The following is a 21,400-nucleotide window of genomic DNA, read 5'->3' as shown; positions in this document are numbered from 1 at the left end:
ACCTCTAACACAAGATTCAATAAAACATGCCATTTTTAACCCGAAATGGGTTTTACAGAGTCACCGTTTCACATCTCATTATTAAACCGACCCTGACCCCTGGAGAGCGCGGCCGTGATGGTACATATTATAAGCTTACTGCCCATAAAATATTTAAAGGGAGGAAAGAGGGGAGGGAACGAGGTGAATCCACAGAAGAGCCACGCACCACATGAGAACATGAAGAGATTCCAGCCACGAGGACAGACAGGACATTTTCCTTCACTCCACGGCGACGCTCACACGACACGTGCACAACACTTCCTATCTGGTTCTGCGGCACCAGGGAACACCAAAGCTCCGGCACTTGCTGAGTCTTTCTTTAAAAAAGGTTATACACAGCAAAGATACCTTTCAAAGGAATTGCCACCCACTGGAGGCACACCGCCCCCGAGGCCGTGTGTGCTGTCAAGGGGTCTGCTATCATAGGCAGGTGCCTTCGCAGGGGTAGAGGCTTCCCACCTCCCCAGGCAGCTAACGCTGCTGCTCCAGTCCCCATCGCATGATGCTCTCCCTGAGGAAGAGTGGACGAGACCAAGGCAGCTTTGGGAATGTCGACGGACAAGTATTAGATAAGGACATGTGAACGTCTCTGGTTCTTTAAAGGGTAACGGGATGGTCATCTTGCTAAGGTAGCTGGAGAGGAAGGATACCTCTGCAAGAACACAGAAGACAAAAATGATGTGTCTCATCAGCCGGCACCAGCTTTATCACTGGGACAGAGCCAGGTTTGGAGCTCAAAGCTCAAAGTTAAGTGTAGGATTTAGGCAATCTTTGTGAAAACAGGTAAACTTTCCCTGCACTCTCAATTTCCCTGTGCCAAGCACGGCTGCAGGCTCCTTAGGTATGTTACTAATTTAATTCTCACAACCACCCTGAGACAGGTATGTATGCGGAGCCAGGGAAGAGGGAAGGAGAGGCCAGGTGCTCCAAAACATCTTATACCTGTGCTGATAAGAAGTAAATGGATGATGAGCAAGATCAGCTATTGATTATCATGTGACAGGAAATACTTGTTTTGAATTGCTGGCGTCAACAGACCCTGCATTTTGTCGTTCCTTTGCAGCTTGATAGCATAACAGGTACGTTGGAATCTACAGAATGAATCAGGGTGGACCACTCACTGTTGGCTAAGTCAGCATTTACACAAGAAGGCCCTGGTATGTGGTTTCCTGTTCACGAACTGGACTGCACAACGCCTATTTATGCGATTCTGCGTTGGCAGTTCTGGAGAACTCTGAGTGCCTGGCAGTCCTCTGCGTGTGTGGGACCGGCTGTCCCGTGGGCCACGGTGCTGTCCCAAACCATGCATCGCCATGAACTCTGTTTACATGGCAGGTGCACAGAAAGCTTTCAACCACTATTCACTGACATAGAGGGCTATAAAAGTGATCTAAGCCAAGAAAAAAGGGTATTTGAGTGTGATAACAGAGAAATATGTTATACTTTTCCTGTGGCGAGTCACAACGAGGGGGAAAAAGAACTACCGTGAAAATAATGACTGTTTCTTCTTCACACAGATACAGGTGAAGAGCTTAAAGCACGGGCTGTGATATAGTGCTCAATAAAATTATCATTATCATTATTATTTTACTTAGTGTAATAGTTTCCCCGAGGGGAAACAGGACAAGGTCCCATTTGAAAGCTAAGAGAATATACTGGAAGGAAAGGCCTTTCTTGTCACCTGAGAAGTAAACAGCTAGCATTGCTCAACTCCCGGCTTCCTGCATATCTATTAATAATCCAGTAAAGAAGGAAAACCTATAGAACCCCAAGTGCACGTCTGCTTTGGGCTGATCAGGCTCCAGGGACGTGTTTTTAGCTGCAAGTACTCTACCTGTTCCAGTTTCTGTGACAGACATGGGGTACGGCAGAGGGGGAGAAGCAAGTAGGGAGAACATTTAGTCCTGGCGAAGAATAAAATAAATACAACAAAATATTACAGGAAAATTAGATTACTCTGGGTGGAATTCTATGAGGGAATTTGGAGTCTGTTATGGTGATTAAGTCATCATTTCTGACAGATTACTCTAATCGGCTGTCAAAGAACATTCCACAACCCCATCTGTAACTCGGTGTCCTAGCTACTCAGCCTGCATTACCTTCTGTACATAAAACGCATACAGACAAGAGGGGTAGGTACAGCCCGGCATTTATTATACTCATTAGCTATGATTAGGTTCTTTGTTTTCACACTAAATAATAACACCGGCTTCCATTCTGCCTTGTTGATTCTTAAAATGAGAAGGAAAATGAATGGGCTCAAGCTAGGAGGCATGTGAATGAAAAATAATTGTTGTAAGGGGAACACAATGCTTTCAGAAGCACTGCTGTTCAAGAACAACGTGAATCCTTCCTTCGTTTAATTTTCCCTGGGACTGTCATAGCATTATGACTGAGAGAGGTAAGCCTATGACACTTTTTAACCCTCTATTCAGACTGGGCACCTAATTAGCTACTACTTCCGTGGAGGGTGTTGTTATTGTCTAGCACAGTTGTTCTGAGCAGAAAGTGGGGTTTTTCTTCCCCCCCCCTTTTTTTTTTTTCATTACATTTCAGCTATTCCCTCTCTGTCACTGCCTCTTTGAGATACAATAAATAATTCATCCAGTCAGTTGAGCTCCCGAGTAAATTTGGTGAAAAGCAAAGCAATACTAGTTAAAACTAAAAGAGTGTAACAAGGTTTGGCTAGAATCCTCTGTTGACAGTGATATGTTCTAGTAACAAAAAACTGGATGGTACAAGACGACTTTGGAAATGGAGATAAACAGAGAGCCTCGTTGTGGGAAAAGGTGTAGAATCACCGCTGTGGCAATCCTATAACAGTAGCAGACCTCGTGACGGTTTTGTGTGACAGTTGGAAGATCACAATCACTGCTGATTAATGAGCCAAAATTAAGAGAAAGGTAATAATTCTGCCCTTCTCCCTCATTGGGAAATATACAGATATCCTTTCTAACCATGATTTCTTTTTCATTGTGAAAGCTATCTTCCAAAATCAACAATGGATGCTCCAAGAGTCATTCTTCCAGATGTTACCCAGATGCTACATGAGACACACTGCCTCACTGAGCCATGCAAAATCACACTGAAATATTAATGTCTGGCCTGGCCATAAAGGAGTAGTTCAAGGACCTGGTAGTTCATTTCCATTCCCAATACTATGATCCTACAGGCCACAAACTTAGTATAATCTCATATTTTAAGACAAACGAGTCTGGCTTAAAAATAAATTGTCCTTTTGACATTGGTCTCTTCCCATAATGACCAGCATTGGGCTCAGTGATCAGATGGCCTCAGAATAAATGAGCACCCAGCCTGCCAGGCTCCGGGTGGCTCCTTCCCCAACACCAGCTGCTTTCGGGTCATTCGCCATCACCTACTTCCCTACGCCCAGTGAACAGGTTGAACCATGCCAGGGGAGTGGATGGCACTGCACCTCTCGTCAGCCTTCACTGTATGGCAACGACTGTTTTGTTGAACTTAACCTGCTGCTTGGGTCTTAGCCGAAGTGGGCGCTTGTACCCTCCCCTGGTTCTCTCTGCCTTCTTCCAGGCTTGACTCAGTGACTGACAATCCCTGGTACAGCTTCCTGGGATTCTCTTTCCTTACACTCCTTCAGTCACACCGTGCCTCACCCCCACAGGAAATATCTTTGGACACTGGAACATGCCCAGGTTGCAATTGCATTTGGTCACTCCTTGGACACCTGCGGTGCTTGCGGAGCATCATCTCTGGATGGGAGCAGCTGCTGGGTCTGCATTCCCAGACCTCTGCCATACCATTCTGGCCTGACCCTAAATTTGCTTACTTTTCTTCCTCTTGGAATTCTCAGTTTAGAGCTCATTTCATTACATTTCTTTTTCTCCTGTCCTCCTTTCTATTTCCACTGCAGCTGCTCTCCTTAGCTCTTCATTCCTGCTCTCCGGTTCCGGCAGAGCCTCCTGCCAGCTCCGGGCCTCGCCGGCCACACCACCTTACAGCCTGCTGCCCTTTCAGTCTGCCTAAGACTCAGGTCTCGGAATTTCTCTCCCCCGCTCAGAAACCTGCAGTTACCTGCCACACTAAATTCCTTGGCCCGGCTTTGAAGGTCCATGCTTTGACCCCCAAATTACCTTTTCAGGCTCTACCGGTCTCTTTTCTCCTAGTCAAACTGCACAACTCCCCATTACTGGAGCTTCTGCCACGTGCTCACCCACAGGAAGGCACCGACCCTTCCCCCACATTTCCTTTGTCAACAGACCCACTGTATACTGGATATACGGAGGCACCTCTATGTCAAGTTATTCGGTTGAATCATGTGAAAGTGGCACATCTGTAGATGCAATGTGGTTGGCTAGTGACAATTTCTTTCTTTTTTGGGGGGTTAATCCTCACTCGAGGATATTTGACCATTGATTTTTAGATAGAGTGGAAGGGAGGGAGGGGAAGACAGGGAGGGAGGAGGAGAGAGGGAGAAACATTGATGTGAGAGAGATACATTCATTGGTTGCCTCCCTCATGGCCTTGACCAGGGCTGGGGACTGAACCTGCAACCCAGGCACGAGCCCTTGACCAGGAATTGAACCCGAGACCCCTTCGATCTGCAAGCTGATGCTCCAACCACTGAGCAACCCGGCCAGGGCAGTAGTGACAATTTCATATGGTGCAACCTCCTATCTCCCATATGACTCATAAAAAGCCCCCAAAGCTCAATTCATGTAGGTTTTCTCCTTTGTAAGGTTTGAACAGCTTTCCAGTAATTCATTTGCACTATTTACAAATTGTACAAGTTAAACTAAACATTAACTCCATGACTTAAAACAACACTACCCCCTACACCAACTGATGGTTATTTCCTGTGCAACACAGGCTCCTCTGTCTGCTCTTGGCAGCTTCATTGCTCTGTTAAGATTAGCGAGGCTTTATCCAGTAATCTCCAGTTCCCTTTCAAATGTTCGGCAAACTACAGCCACCACAAGAAAACCCCTCTAACAAGCAAATCTTTAAAATCTCTGGTTCAAAACTAACTTGGAAAACTTAAGCCAACTGTATTTTACCTTGAACCTCCTGACAGGATGGTAAGGCATTTTGTCAAATCAACCAAAGTGCTCCAGTGGATTCTCTATTCTAATGATTCTTCCACAGCTTAGCTTCTGGGTCCTGAGTTGAGTTGCTCTGCCAGCCACGTTTATTAATTAGTGTCTAACATTTCCATCTCTCTGCAAGTTGCAACCTCTCATAAAAAATGCATGATTTGATTGGCCTAGGAATGACAACTTCATTTACAACAGACACACAAATACCATACTTCACTCAGTAGTCTTTTCCCATTTATTTATGTAACTACTGCCATGGCCTTTGGGATTTGTACTAAGTCAATGAAAGTAGATAACTAGTGTAATATTCCTTTCTTAATCATGTTGAAGCAAAAATGATTAAGTATCACTCTCTCTCTTTTAAAACAAATGAGGCTGGTTATATATATATACGTATGTATATATGTGTGTGTGTGTACACACACACACACACACATACATATATAATCCCTACTAAAAATAGATGGCAAGTTTGAATGAAATGCCTTGAGGGCTATTTCGCATTACCCATGTTTAAAATGCAAATCCATTAAACATCTGAACAAGACATCTGATATTGTTTTTAGCAGCTATATTTATTCATCTCATCTTCCGCAGTAGCACTAAGCGTTGGTTGATATTTTGCCAAATGAAGATATCTCCTCCAGTGCTGCTAATTCCTTATGAGTTTGATTTTAATTTTACTGTCTCATTTTGATTTCCACCTTCTTCTCTAATGCAAGGGATCGTTTACCAACTTTGGAAGTTATTGCTGGCAGAGCTTAGGGAAATTATGACAGCTCAATTGTTCTATAAATACCCTTATCCTGAAGCTCACAGTCTTCTGAAGATCAAATTCAAGGCCTGGGCCTTCAAATATATGGCACCGACCAAAGTTTAAAGGGCAAAGGTAAACTACCAAAGGGGACACATGGGACAAGACGATGGGAGAAACATTATATCACAGAAATAAAGTTGACAGCACTATGCCTGGCCCATGTGGCTCAGTGGATTGAGCAACGGTCCCATGGACTGAGAGGTCCTGGGTTTGATTCCCAGTCAGGACACACGCCTGGGTTGTGAGCTCAATCTCCAGTAGGGGGCATACAGGAGGCAGATCAGTGTATCTCACATCAATGTTTCTCTAAAAAAATCAATAAAAATATATTTTAAAAAAAGAATGAAAGAAAATAATTTAAAAAATAAGTAAATACAAATAAAGTTAACAGCACTTGGTCTGCAACGGCCCATCTCCTTCGATGGTGGCCTCCCTCTGTGGGCGTGCAGTACGGTGGGAGGTCTTAGGAAACTGGAGCTGTTTTACGTTCGTTTTGAGATGGAAAGAACATCACAGTTAGAACCAGAAGGTCTGGGTGAGAATCTTGGCTTTGTCAACTGCAAGTACCTACGGTCAAAGCCACCGTCTGACCTCTTTACGCCGCATAAACTCCCACCATCCCTGACAGCAAGGACCCTATTAGAAAATGATCCTTTTCATGGTTGTCTGGATTGAATCAGATAATATATGTGAAAGTACACAGTGAACTGTAAAGTAATATATGATTATAAGCTTATTTTAATTCATTTAAGGATTACCGTCAGAGTAGAAAGTGCCTGTGACGACACATGCCCACGTCCCACCTTGCGCTGCTAGACGGTAGGGCAGGGGTCTACCTGCCCAGAAGGGTTTCAACGGAGAATGAAAGTGTTGAGTCCACCCTCCCCGCTCACGCTTCTGCTCCACTGGTGTGTCAAGAACCCTTCGGATGTGTCCTAGTGAGAGCGTGTCGCTGAGCGAAAGCCTCCATGCGAGCTCACGGACTCAGCAGGCATTCGCTGAGCAGCACGTTGGTGAGACGATGCTGGGCGCTTGGACTGTTCTCCTCCTCAAGGAATGCGGGGCTTGATGTGGGAAAGGCCGAGATGTAAAGGATCGGGGAATACAACACAGCAGGTGGCAGGATGAACTTCAGCACGTGCTACGGCGGATGACCGTGGAAGCTCGTTCAGTTCTGTCTGCCCTGACACGCGGGGTGCCCGTGGCTGGAATAGGACGTGGGAGCAGAGTGTCTTAGAAGATGGAGAAAAGGGAAGGGGCACAGTATACAGTTCAGATCTCACTTTTTTTTTTTTTAATCCTCACCTGAGCATATGTTTATTAATTTCAGGGAGAGGGAGAGAGCAAGGGAGGGGGAGAGGGAGAGAGACAGACAGATGTCGACTGCCTACCTCCCACAGGTGCCCTGACTGGGAGTTGCACCTGCAACCTTTTGGTGCACGGGACGATGCTCCAACCCACCGAGCCACTGGCCAGGACGCAGCTCCCCACCCATGCTGTACGGGCTGAGTGACGCGTGAGGTTCGGTGTCCTGACTGTGATTCCACCCGTCCTCATCCACGGAAGAAAGCATCTGGAGGACTAACAAGTGCAGTCATCATAGGGATAACCTCAGAAGCTCCCTAATCCCTTCTGTGCTTTTATTAGCTGTGATGACAACTGATAAGTCTCAACTGATAAAGAGGGCAGCATTCTGGAGATGCCACCAAGGTAGAATACAGGACTTCCTCACGATCAGAAACGGGCTGTGGAAAGCAGAGGTACAGGAAGAGGAGAAGTAGAGGATAATTTCAGCTTTTTGTCTTGGTGGGACCACCAATCCACTCACATAGGCAATACCTATAGAGGGCCTGGTTTGTGGGGGAAGAGAATGAAGTACTGGAATTTCCCATGGATTATGTGACTAGAACGTCCCAATAACAGATATTGGATGCCTAGGTCTGGGGCTCAGCAAGAAAGTCTGATTTCAAGGTCAAGACCTGGGAATCAGCAGCCTTTGGGAACCACGAGAACTAACGGTGGAGACCGCAGGAAATCCCACAGCCTGAGCGGGAAGGGTGAACCCAGGAGGCTGGGGCACCGCAATGTCTGCAGCCAGTTCTCCGGCCCCAACCGGGGCCGGGGATCAAACCTGCACCCCCGTGGTCCGTGGGTCGACGGGCAGCTTGAGATGTTTGCACATGTTCTCTTCTACCCTCAGCTCTGCTCCCATCAGCTTTTCAATGTTCCAAGCTTTAGGCCAGGTCCGCCTCCCCTTTCACAAATCAATATTGGGCCTAGCCGGCCGGTATATTTACTCTTTCATTATTTAGAATGTCGTTCAAGTCTAAGCTAAAATTTCCCTTTCCCAGTAAAGCTTTTCCTAGTTACCACTGGAAATAGTTAATGTCTGCGTTACTAAGGGCCTGAGGAGCACAGCATCCTTAGAGAAGAGAGTCGAGATAAAATGCCTATGAACACATCCAAGGAATCTGAACCATGACATCTGTTCCACCAAATATGGTCAGAGACTGAAGGTCAAGGGTCATTAGAGACTTTGGGGTGCTATTTTGGAAACTGACTGAGAGACTGGCCTCCCCTGGAATCCCTGACTCGGACGCAGTGTTCTTGTGTTTGCCCTTCCCAGCCATGAAGGCCAGTGGTACTGCCTGAGAAGTTCCGCAGAAATACGACAAGGGTGTGTCCTCAGTGTGCCATACTTCGCCTCGGCCAGTGTCATCAAAGCGTCTCTCAGGATGTGTGACCAAAGACTGTCACAAAGACGGAAACATCCTTATCATCTTTCCCTCCTTTCAAAGTGACAAGGAGACTTCATGGTTTGTCATCGGGGCTGGGAGTCTGGAGCTTATTTGCACCAAGGAGCTGATGTGCCAAGTGGCCAGTGGATCCTGTTGCCCTGGGAGTTACGGCCTTCTAGTTCTTCCCAAGTCCAAGGGGGAGGGGACTTGGCCCACGTGACTCGGAGGCACAGTGAACACCGACGAGAAAACAGAATTCATCAATCTCCAAAAAATGCGTAATGAAGAGAGAGGCAGGAGCTACTTTTGAACCCCAATCCTATTAACTCCGCTCTAATCAGATACTGAAATATAAAAATGGGTAGAGGAATGTGAGCACGAAAGGTGTGAACTGTGTACAAACTCCGCTGACAGGACTTTCAAGATGTAGTCATTTGATCATGAGAAGCAAAATAAACACGAGGGTAGGGGGGTAGGGGGTGTGTGTGTGTGGGGGGGTAGTTTTTTTCTTCCATTCAACGGACTCCTCTGGGATCCGCTTTTCTGTTCAGGTCCAACACGCCATCAGCAGGAATCACACTGACTGCTCTCCCTGGGTACGGGCTCTCTGCTGTCCAGATCCACTTCTCTTCCTTTTCTGTCCAGCTCCTCTGTTCACATTTGGCTTATTTGGGCAACAAGCTGCAGTCCGTGCTTTGACACACAAAGCCGCAGCGCAGGCAGATGCTGGCCACGGTGAGTTTCATGCGGAATAAATGACTCTGTGCTTACAGACTGCTATCTAGGATGCTGGTTGTGCTTCAGGTGATGAGGAATAACCCAAAATGGGAAAGATGTCTCCAGATCCTCGAGAAGTAAGAATGGAAAACAAGAGCCCACTCAAGGTGATACCTCACAACTATTTGGAGGCAGATGACATTCCTTTAAAGTTTCCCAAGCTGCAGAAACATACATGCATAAAAAGCACCCCTTGCTAGGAGAACGTTCCTTCTACCCTAGCATTCATGTGGCCGTAAATTCTTTGTCAGCACCAGGCTCTCAGGCTGTGGACAGCAAGAGAAACAGGACAAGTGGCACTCAGCCTCCTGGTAAGGAAGTTCAGGCCCGGGAATGATGAAGCAGCAGCGACTCTGCACACCTGCTGTTTCTGCAAGGTGGGACGGGCTGCCAAGTATTACAGATGAACTCTGGTGACGGAGAATCGCTCCTCTTGCTTTAGAATGAGCTTATTCTGGCCAGAAAAACTGTGCTTAAAATAGCACCGATTCCATTCATCCTCTCACAGACTGGGACGTATTAATTCTACATATGTTCTCATTCATGGGAGATTTTCCGTCAGGTCTTAGACTGTGGATGGGATGAAAAAATACAGTTGCCCATACAAAAATGCTAGCAAACAGGAGACCCCCCTCACATGCCCATTCACCTCTTTACCTGTCCCAGATGGTCAGGTTACCCCAGAGCACCTTCAGAATATCCACAAGGAAATCCGGAAGGTCTGGCCTCTCGAGCACTCCGATGAGAGTGCCTGTCCATCTCACAGCTGCGGGAGGCGTGAATGCACACATACTCAGTACTGTCTTAAAGGGAACTGTGACAGATTCCCCGGAAGACAGCACTGGTCCTCGCTCTCCCTACGGAGCAGTGCTTCTGTAACTTGACGGTCTACACGCCTCTCCCAGGGATCTAGCTTCAGGCAGGTCTGGGGCAGGGCCCGGGAGTCAGCATTTCTAACACATTCCCGGATGATGCAACACTGCGGGGCCAGACCACACTTTGAGCAGCAAGGCCATGCTGTGCTTGTGGGCGGATAACCAGCAGGTAAGAGCATCTCCCTATGCCCCGATGAACAGTGGGAGAAGGAATCAAGGTCATCCCCATTCCCCCGACAGGGGTTCTCACAGCTGCCTGATCACCTGGGGAACTTTAAAAATACTGACGCCAGGTTTCCAGCCGAGAGATTCGTACTGCCTTGGCCTGAGGTGTGGATGGGGCCCAGGTACCTTCCCACGCTCCTCAGGGACTCTGTTGTGTGGGGTTGGACATCGCTGCCCACCTTCCTTTTCTTTACCAGTTCATCTAGTTCATCTGTCGTTTTAGGTAAATGGCCAGGATAAATATTCCTATTGTCTCCCTGGGTCTTTCTCAGAGAATGGAAATGAGAAAAGACTTCACCTTGTTCCACCGCCCTCATATCACAGAGTGTAAGGCCCTGGACAGACTGGCACTCGTCTCTGATTCTCTACAACAACGTGTTTGGGTCTCCTGTGGAAGAACGGTGGGGTATGATGTGTCCAACAATGCAACAGGCGCATGGTCGGGAAACACGAGCTTTAGTTCCATCCCCACCAGGGGGGGCCAGGTGACCTGCAGCCTAACCTGCCTGGAGTGGGCGTCTTCATCTGTAAAGTGAGGGGGATGGACAGTATCGTTTCTAAAACACACTGCCAGCTCCTATAGTGGGCGCTCTGAGACCTGGTCTACGTTCCTCCATACGCCCTCTCTTCCCCGCTGACCCAGAGAACAACATTCAGATAAACAGAAACCAGCTGACATCAGCCACAAGACTGCAGGCGTGTGACTCTTACTTTCGTTCTCCTTACTATTTACTTCGTGTCCGTGAACTCCAAGGGGTTTACATCTGGGCAACTTAGACTCAGGAGTGATTTAGGTAACTTAGAGACTGAAATTCTCTAACAAATGACTCAGTGCTACTTGTGAGATTTTTTTTTTTTTTTTTTAGGAGTTGTGATTCTAGTCAAAGCCTCCATAAACTGTAGAAGAAATATAAGACAGACGTTGTCAAAATCTCGGCTAAAGCTCCCATTCCCATTTAAATGACAGCTTATAAATATTAGTAAATCATAGATAAGATATTATCAATGGATTAGGATGACAGGGTGAATTTGGCCCGAATCGGCCGACAGCTCTTTGCATTATACTTGTATCTAGTTGGAGAAGGACAAATGATTAGCCTTAAGAGATTATCAGAGAAATTTTCTCTAATAGTCATAGCGACTTGAACTCTCGTGGGTTTAGAACGACAAAATTCTAGTCGAAAAGGCAACAAGAGTGGGAAAACAAATGATTACTTACTCCTTTGTTATTTCCTTAGTATATTATTATATATATGAGGGCAGGGGTACATGAAGCTCTTGGCACCATGCCCAAGACATAGTAAGCACTCAGTAAATGTTAACTATTACTGTTCTTCTTTAATTGAACATGTATGGTTATTGGTTGAAATGACCTAAGTTCTGAAAGCCACTGAGAAATATCAGTCGCATAGACAAAACATTTATGAAACCAAAATGTGCAAGAAACATACTTCCCCTGGAGTTCTAGAACTACTGTTCTGACTTTATAGCCAGCCTTTAACAGGCCCTGACGGCAATACATCGTCTGTCTCCTGATCCCCGTGACTCCCTGACAATCCATCTGCTGTGCGCTGGACTCCATTTACCACTTAATACAAACATCTGACAGTTTTCTGGCCTGTAGTTCAACATACGCTCTTCCGAAGAAACTCGAATACAGAGTGTTTGGGCCAGTACAATACAGCACTTAATTTTATCACTAAAATATACTCTGTGGTCCCACAGTCAGCCAGTTCAATCTCCCAGGGGTGAAGGTGAGTTTCCAGGGAACCTCGTCACTCTTACTGGGTCCTTCCTGTCCCAGGTGCAGGATAAGGATGTAGGAAGCGGTGGCCTGGGGATGATGAAAGGACTCCTGGTGCGACTGGACAATTAACCACATAACTTGCCCTAGCATCGCAGTCATGCTTCAGCCTTTGATCTCAACTTGCGTCTAGACTGACATGGGAGAACTCAGCAGATGGCTGGATGGTGCAGAGAGAGCAGGGACAGCTGAGCTCCCTGGACCGCACTGACCCTACCTCCTTGCCCTTGACTTTGCTGCTGAGTGGGGCTGCCGAGGGGACCGTGCGCCTCCTGTCTGCGGTTGCTGCAAATTTCTCCGCGCCCATGCTGGTGGGGCGGAGGCTGGTGCCTTGCTTTCAGAAGCAGAGGATTCAGACCCTTAGAGGACCACACGGACTTCACCGCCCACTGGCCCTCTACAGGCCCCAGGTCTCTTCAGGGCAGCAGGATGTGGTGATGGAGGGTGGGCTGGAAGTCCTGGTTCTTTCCCCACCGTAGTCCACGCCACAACCTTCTAGGGGGGGCCTGCTATTTCGTGCTTCAGGTGGCACATCCTAGGGTTTGTGAGCCTGGCCCCCATCTGCCCTTCCGCTATGGACAGGAGCTGAGTGGGGGAGGAACGAAAACAGGACATCAGAATGCAGGTTGTGTGCTGGGACCAAAAGCCTGTGGATGCCGATAAAGAAAAGCGCCCTAATAACATGAATGTTAATGAGAGGACGTTGGTAAAGCTACACTCTTCTGAAGAAGGCGCTGCATTGTAATCATTTTTGCAAAGCAGGCCTTCTTACAGGACAGACAGCCTTTGATGGGAGCTCCCCCTCCGACAGCTTGGTGCTGGTCACCTTGTGCGGAACACCTTGCCCACCCAGCGTTTTCGGTGACCTCCACCTGTGCCGGGGAGCGTGGTTTCAGAGCGCGGGCACAGCTGCGTGCCTGGCGTCAGGGCTGACTCTTGGGGCAGGGGGCAGCTGACTCCTAGGTGGGTGTACTTAGCAAAGCACCAGGATGGGAGCCTCTGCCCCCCGGGGTGCTCCCCACTCCCCGAGATGTGGTGAATGTCATGCCAACATCTGTCAGGAGGCCAGGCTGTTGGGGAGTGTTAGCAGCTGTGACTTCTAATTCCAGTTCTGTCTGCTTTGCCAGGGGAGGGCAGAGAAGTTAATTTAATCTGCGGGCACCGCGGTGCCCTCAGTATGACCAGGCGAATGCCATCAATACATCACCTGGAATATTTTTAGAAGGGGTAACAAGTAAATAGCACCACCAAGCCATTTACAAACACAGGTGACTCACTGATCCATGGAAACTGGGGACAGGACTCAAACAGAAAGAAAGCCACCGACAGTCCTGAGACCTCACTCGTCAAACCAAGGCTGCAAGCAAGGAGGAGACGGACTTTGGAGTGCGTCACCTTCCCTCTCCTCTCTCTGTGTCCTGCTGAAAAAGGGTGAATGCTAAGCTCCTTGTTGGTTCTCAACAGAGACTCTCAAAAATGAGGATCTCTCGCCCTGGCCGGTTTGGCTCAGCGGTTAGAGCGTCGGCCCGCAGACCGGAGAGTCCCGGGTACGGCTTCCGCTCAGGGTGCATACCTCAGTTGCAGTTTGTCCCTGGCCCCGGTTGGGGTCGGGTGGGTGGCAGCCAGTCTATGTGTCTCTCTCACGTCGATATTTCTCTCTTTCTCCCTCTCTCCCTCCCACTCTGTCTGAAGATAAATGCAAAAATGTCCTCGGGTGAGGATAAAAAAAGAGGATCTCTCACATTGATGTTTCTCTCTCTCTCCCTTCCTCTCTAAAAAAAAATCAGTGGAAAAAAACATATTTTAAAAAAAGATGATAGTCCAACCTTGAATGGTTCAGCTTTGTCTATACAAAGGCCTCTGAAATGACTGACCTCTATCTAAAGCAAGGACAGCCAATCTTTATCTTTCCATCTACTCACCTATCTATCTAGAGTTTAAAAACATTAGATGGGACACTCCTGTAGGCAGGGCATGGAAGGTGAAGAGCAGTTCTGGAACATAGAAAAGGACTCTAGAGTCGCTGACTCCAACCACCTGGTTTTGCAGAAGAGAAAGGACGAACTTGGAAGCGCTGTAAGTACTGACGGAAGCGAGAACACCAGCACGTGTGCGCTCTGAGTACTGGGGGGAGGCAATGACAGTCAGGAACAAGAGAGAGCACAAGAGAGCGTTTGCCACAGTGTCCCTGTATGTGACCTCCCTCGGGTGCTGTTTCCTGTTTATCCTTTCATCTTGTGGCCTGTGGGTGGCAACAGCAGTAATGCTATGGTCCTCAAGCATGGCTTTATTATGGAAACAAAGTCAATAGCTTATGTCAACACCAGTGGGACTTCATGAGCACCTGTGTACAAGGACAGTCTGTGGCTAAAACAAGCAAAGGACCTGGTGCTCCTTCCCTGCCTCCCTCCTTCCCAGTGACCAGTATGTTTCCCCTTTACTCAACCAGATGTGGCCCAGGGGCTGAGCTCTAGACTCCCTCTGATCCTGGCCTCCCTTCCCCTGTGCTCTTTTCTCCATGGGTGGTGAAGAACCCTGGGGCTCAATCCATATACAGTAAGTCTTCACTTAACATCGTCAACGGGTTCTATGACTGTCGGTGAAACAACATATAACAAAACCAATTTGCCATAGGCTAATGGATACAAGTAAGAGTTACATTCTACAGCATCTCATCACCGTTACAGTGAAATGACATCCTTTGAGGACCTGCTGTACTGGCTGGTGGCCTAGAGCTCGAACTGGCCAGCCCACTTCAATGGGACAGTCTCCCGAGCTGTACTCACGTGAAAGGTTCAAGTTCCTTCCTGCACAACAGTAATCGTTTTAAGTGATGAGCTTAGTTTTCTAGCTCGATTTCCACCTTTCCCCCTTTTATTTGACTGTCATGGCCCATTCCTCTGCAGTTCCACACAGACTATCATAGTCATGACATTTTTTTTTTTCCCTTCCACAATCTTCTTTTACAATCTTATCAACCTCTTGGGAACTGAGGTCTACGTAAGTGAACCTGACGATTCCCAATTTAAACTTGAGGTGTCACGAAGAAAGGACTCTCTCTGAAATGAACCATTACTTCCTTCTGCCGCCGGTACCATCCTACCACGTCCTCACGTAACGACCAGCTGGCACCACTCCTCCAACGATGACCCAGCAATTCTGCACATCTGGCCAGGCCCCTCTGCCAGGTCATTTGCATGTGTGCTCTCATAAACCCTCACACGGTCCTACCAGTCAGGGATGTAGCTGAGACTATGCTGTTTCCAAAAAGTGGTGCAGCTGCTCCGTTTAACCCGGTGCTGCCTGGGCTGCGTGGCTCGGTCATTCCACCTTTTACTGTCAAGAAGCCCTCATGGATTTTCTCCTATAGATTTCCTTGCACTGAATAGTCCCTGTTTTAAAAGTAACTACTTTTTAATTCAGTTAATCAGAGACATACATAAATAACTGCCATTCAGAGTGATTGAATTGATGGACTGTCATGGGTGAAATAGATAACTTCCAACGGCCTTTTAAGAGGTTTTAAATACACTTTCCCAGATCTCTGGGGCCTAGGCCAAGGGTCTCTTCCATCCGCCAACTTTCTCTCCCGGGTCTCACCTGATGAGCTAGCTGGCCAGCAGTCCCGTCACCTGGTCGAGTCCCATTTGGGGCTGCTTCTCCACCTGGAGCCTTTCTCCTTCACTTGGGCTCCGGGGCGGGCAGGGGCTCTGCACCCCACAGGGAGCCCCTCTGTTGCCACACCTCAGCACTCTCCATCACAGCCCTGTAAATGGTCATCCTAAAGAAAGGCCTTCTTTTTTGTTTAACTTGCATTTCTCTGAGACTTAGGTGTTATATTAAAATGACAGAGGCAGCAGGGGAAATGTTGCTTTCGGTAGTACTAGGAGGCCAATTATTTCAGCCCAGACCAAATCCTGCCATTGTAAATCTGCAGAAGGCACACCGAATGGGTGTTCTGAGTGGTGCATTCCACAGCGCCTGCAGGGGAGGTCACGCCTACAGACACTGTCGGGAGACACAATGCTTTATGGGCACCTTTCTTCAGGGGCTCAGGAAGCTTTCCATGGTTATCTCCATAGTCCCAACCCTTCTGTTAAGAAGGTGGAAGGCAGGGTCACCATCATTAAGATGGCAGTTCTCAAGAACCTTGCACATGTATTAGAATTAGCCATGATTCTAATTCAAAGCAGAAATAAACAAACAGAGTCATACTGAGAAACAGATACTTCATGAAGACTAAAGTCAGAATGATGGCTACAGGGTAATTAAGAACATGTTGGCAGGCCCAATAGAAAATGGGGTTCTAAGCTACATCTTCCTGTATTTGTTTTTGTTGTTGTTGTTTTTGCATTTATCTTCAGATAGAGCGGAAGGGAGAGAGAGAAACATTGATGTGAGAGAGACACATCGCGTGGCTGCCACCCACATGACCCCAACCAGGGCCGGGGACAAACTGCAACCGAGGTACGTGTCCTTAGAGGGAACTGAACCCGGGACCCTCTGGTCTGCGGGCCAACGCTCTAACTGCTGAGCCAAACCGGCCAGGGCTATCTTCCTGTATTTATATGACTGAACTGATATCCCCATGTAGATGTGTGGATGTTAATTTATCTGCAGGCATTTGGAGCTATCCATAAACATGTGTAAGGACCATTATATCATTATACACATACATGTATGAACAAATCCACGTTCCTCTTCGATTCTGGAGCATTTGGAATTCTTGTGGTCAGAATTATTATTTTTTGGAATAAAACTGGACTCCTCTGGAAATATTTTATGACTAACCCATTCCAGCATTAACCATCCCAGAGCTATTCATTAAGCACTAACCATGTATGTATAGACACAGTGGCTGACTTTGTTTTTTGGTGATTCCGTTATAGAGAGCACGGTTGCTACCCTATTCCCTGGTACCTAGAACAGTGCCTTGCAAACAATCAAAATTCAATAAATATTGGCTGAATGAATACACGGATGTTCTGGATGGTCCATGATTTTGAGGACTCAAACCTGGTCGCACAGATAGATGTTTCGGCTGTTTTTCATAACATTTTTAAATAAAAAGCGTCTCAGAAACCACTTTCTCTAGCTTGACCTGGTCAGGCTTTGATTCGAATAGGATGCTTTGGGGGGACACTTCCATCGTAATGATGACATGGGGTTTTAGAGGTTTTATGACAGCAATGATGATGACAATGATAATGATAAAATAATAACCATCATGACTCTGAGAAACAAAGGCATTAAATACATATTAATAATTAGAAGAGGCGGTTCAAAGTAAATGACCACCTCAACATGCATTACGGCGGACAAATTGAATTTGGTCCCAGTGAGAGACAAGCTGTCCTCCTGCAAGGCTGTCCTCCTGCAAGACATGGGACAATTCTCTGGAGAGGTGAGTTAAAGTCCGCCTGGGAGTAAAGGTAAATGATCTCTTCCAGGGCAAGCCAGGAAGGGCTCATTCACTTCGTGTGGGTGAGCACGCTTGTCCCAAGAGGCCGTTGTATTTGCGGCTTCTTCCCACTGGATCAGGCTCATTTGCTTTTATCCCTCAGATCTATGTGCCGTCCGTGCTCACACTGCATGCGTGACTATAAAACACCTTCCAGGATGCCACCTCCAAAACGGAGCGCTCCAAACAAATGTTCTCTTAGGGCGGTAACTCCTTAACACAAACTGCATTTAATAAAACTGCTGGTGACTCTAAAAAGGAACATAGGCATATTCGGAGAAACTGTCTGAAAGAAATTTGCAATTAATATTTTACAAGACATTTAGATTCCACCAATTCCTTCTTGCTGTTAAAATTTAAGAGCTTTTTCAAAACTGTATTCCTCTGTTATTACATCCTTAATTAAATTAATTTATACAGTGAATGCTCTAATGATACCGCTGTAGATTTTCAATCAAAACGCCTGATTGCTAGAGACAATATGTGTTAAGACCTTGAAGAAAGAATGACATAGGCACAGTGCCATCACCGGCACGGGGATATTTGGCCCTGACATCTGATTATTGCAAAGATCGTGGTAGTTGTTCTGTGCCTCAATTAAGGCCTTCATTTTATTTTTTAATTAAGCGAAATTAGGTCAGTGAAAACAAAATGCATCTTGCAAGTTGCCTTTCCAAGGATTTCTCTCTGGGAAATACAATGGCAGATGATGACATTTCTATTGCATGATTCTACCCGTTAGGTTGTGCCTACCTGAAACCCTAAACAAAGGAAGCCATCCATCCCTAAGCCAAATGCGGCATGGTCAAAGCAGAGGCAACCAAAATTGGTCCAAGAACACAAGTGGCTCGGCTGCGGAAAGAGTCTGTCTCACAGTTCTGTACTGAAGTCAATGGCTCATCAGGTAGCCTGTGCACACACAGTACGCTCTTCAGGCTGCAGAAGCATGACCCTCTAGGGAATTCAGGGGAAGTGTGTGTATGTGTGTGTGTGTGTGTGTGTGTGATCGATCAGAATAGTCCCCTTAGTACACGGTAGGCACTCAATAATCGTTAGCGGATTGTTAATCCAGTAAAAGATCAGTCATAAATAAGGCTTACACTTCAAGCTTTCATTTCTGAAAGAGAACATGATCAAACCAGGGAAATGAACCCCCAACTCCCATTTCTTAGTCTCTGGGTTGAGCTGTTGAATTTATTCCATATTTTTAATCTTCTATGTCTAAGGTTCATGATGAGCATTTCAGAGGATGTAAGAACCAATGTCTTTCTCAGTCACAGGGTAAGAGACAGGCTTGAGAAATGGGTTCTTAGTGACTTATTCAGAAAGTGAGTATGGCCCTAACCCTGGACCCCACGCCCAGCACCCTCCATGAGCTCTCTCTATCACCCACACACAGCTCGAGAGGAAGGCTGTCTGTATATAAAAATCTAACAGCAGACACAGTCGAGTGCATGACACACAGTCCCATTGGCTTTTTATTCCTCTCCCATACTAACTAAGCTCTCAGGAAGGAAAGGAAGACGGTCCCTAAACACCTAATTCTGGTTGCATGATAAAAGTTCCATCTGATACAAAACACCAACTGCAAAAGAAAACAGAAAAAAGAAACACACACAAAAAAACCCCAAACACCCAGAACTCTTTGATCTTGTTTTAAATGGAATGTTTTGGACACTTTATGAAAAAAGGCAGAAAGTGCCTTTTTAATGGATTTTATCCGCAGGAAAATGATTACAAGCGGGAAAGCTTTAGAGTGTCAGTTGGTGATGCATTTTTCTTTATCCCTTTTATTTTTATTCAGAAAGATATTAAAGGCATACGGCAAAGTGCATCATTAATTTCTTATTAATTTCATAATATGAAGGCAACCAGTAAAAATAGTAGTGATACAACTTTAAATTACCGTACTCACTTGGTATTTAATGAGAGACCGAGCACAGCAGGGTGTCTGTTAAATTAAGTTGTGCTTTCACATCACAGTGGGGAAACAGGTGTATATTGGTTTAGAATTATGGAAATGTTGACTAATTCCAAGGCTTGTAATCAAACAGCAAGGCATCCTGTAATATTTTTTCCCCAAGAATACGCATTAATCTTTTATGTCTGGTCCCATTTCTTCCTGTCCACCAGAAGCTCACGGCTGAGAAGAAACCACTTTCATGTTTTTCCTGTAGCTGTTAAGGGTGATGTTTATCAGATAAAGCTATACATAAATGCAAGACGGGGAACTCTGCTCCCATTTACCTAATTGGAAATGGCAAGAGCGGCGGCAGGGTGCGCGTGCTGTGAAGGCTATGAGCCTACAAATCAGACCCGACATCTCAAAATTTTCATTTAACCCGCCTCAAGTAATTGGGCATCTGAAATTGAACTGGATAAAAAGAAAACCCCAAACAATCCACAAACCACCGTTTCCAACCCCAGAATCATTGTCCTTAATAGGGGCTTCCAAATCCACCATCCCTGACTTCTGTTTGCAAAATTTTCAAGGAGAAAAAGATATAGGTGACATTTTTTTTTTTTTTTAATACAGAGATGCTATTTGTTTGTTAAGAAAAGGGTCAGAGTAAGATGCCCAAACAGAAGCATGCTCATCAGTCCCTTGTGTGTTTTTCAACACAGCTCAGTCGCCAGGTGAACTGTGGGTTTCCTGAGAACATATTTACATATGAAGATGGCATGTTGGGAACTGAGCTTCTATGGGGACAAATACAAATTAACCAAGCTTTGCATTAATTTAAAATAGGATGTGATTTGGCATTAATATACCCAAATGCTAAATGACCATTCATCATTTCAAGTACATTTTTTAAACACACACAGAAGGGATTTGCTTGTGTTATTCGATAATATGACCTAATGCAGCAACCTCCTAGACTTCACATTGGAAAATCCCATTTATATGGAAAATGAAGCTGAAATACTACTTAAAAAAAAAAAAAAAAAAGTCCCTTCAAACGACTAAAAGCTGCCTTACTCAAATCCCCCTCACGAGAGTCAGGGAGGAGCAGTTGAACTGAACCGGGAGGGAGACCCTCACACAGCACACCCGAACCTTCCCTTTGCTTGGCTCACACGGGAAGGGGAAACCAACGTGGTGTAATTCAAGACCAAGGCTCACAAGTTATTACTTTTGGGTGATTAAGAAGCTAATGTTGTGAAAACCTTTTGTTGAGTATCTTGCCACTACCGATATTATAAAATTTTCAATAGCTCTAAGGTGAATTAGACAAATGCTCTCTTTGCTGGGTGTAATGGGGGATAAAATGCGTGTATGTGTGTACATCTACAGAGACAGCTAAGTGACACAAAGACAGAATCGTACCCTGAAAACATTAGGGACATCACGTTACCTTTCTTCCATTCTTATCAAACCAGGTTTCAGTAACGTCATTACCAATACACTGCTCACCATGGGCTCATTGCATAACCAACACACATTGTTATGATATTCAATCAACTTGTCCCTGATATTCTAGTCAATGGGGAAAACATTCAGACAGCACAGGGAAATTCATACTAGCATGCACTACATAAAACAGCCCCAAGCCCCAGAAACCATGTATTATCATGAAGTAGCTAC

The 21,400-nt window shown here is 46.1% G+C and overlaps 1 protein-coding gene across 6 annotated transcripts in view; it reads right to left on the bottom strand.

Moving 5' to 3' along the window:
- Positions 1-21,400, bottom strand: part of CELF2 (CUGBP Elav-like family member 2) — a 317,950-nt gene that overhangs the window by 85,111 nt on the left and 211,439 nt on the right. The window lies entirely within an intron of this gene.

Source organism: Molossus molossus, unplaced genomic scaffold (genome assembly GCF_014108415.1).
Source record: "Molossus molossus isolate mMolMol1 unplaced genomic scaffold, mMolMol1.p scaffold_m16_p_1, whole genome shotgun sequence".
Taxonomy (NCBI): Eukaryota; Metazoa; Chordata; class Mammalia; order Chiroptera; family Molossidae; genus Molossus; species Molossus molossus.
This window is presented reverse-complemented; position numbering and strand designations above follow the sequence as displayed.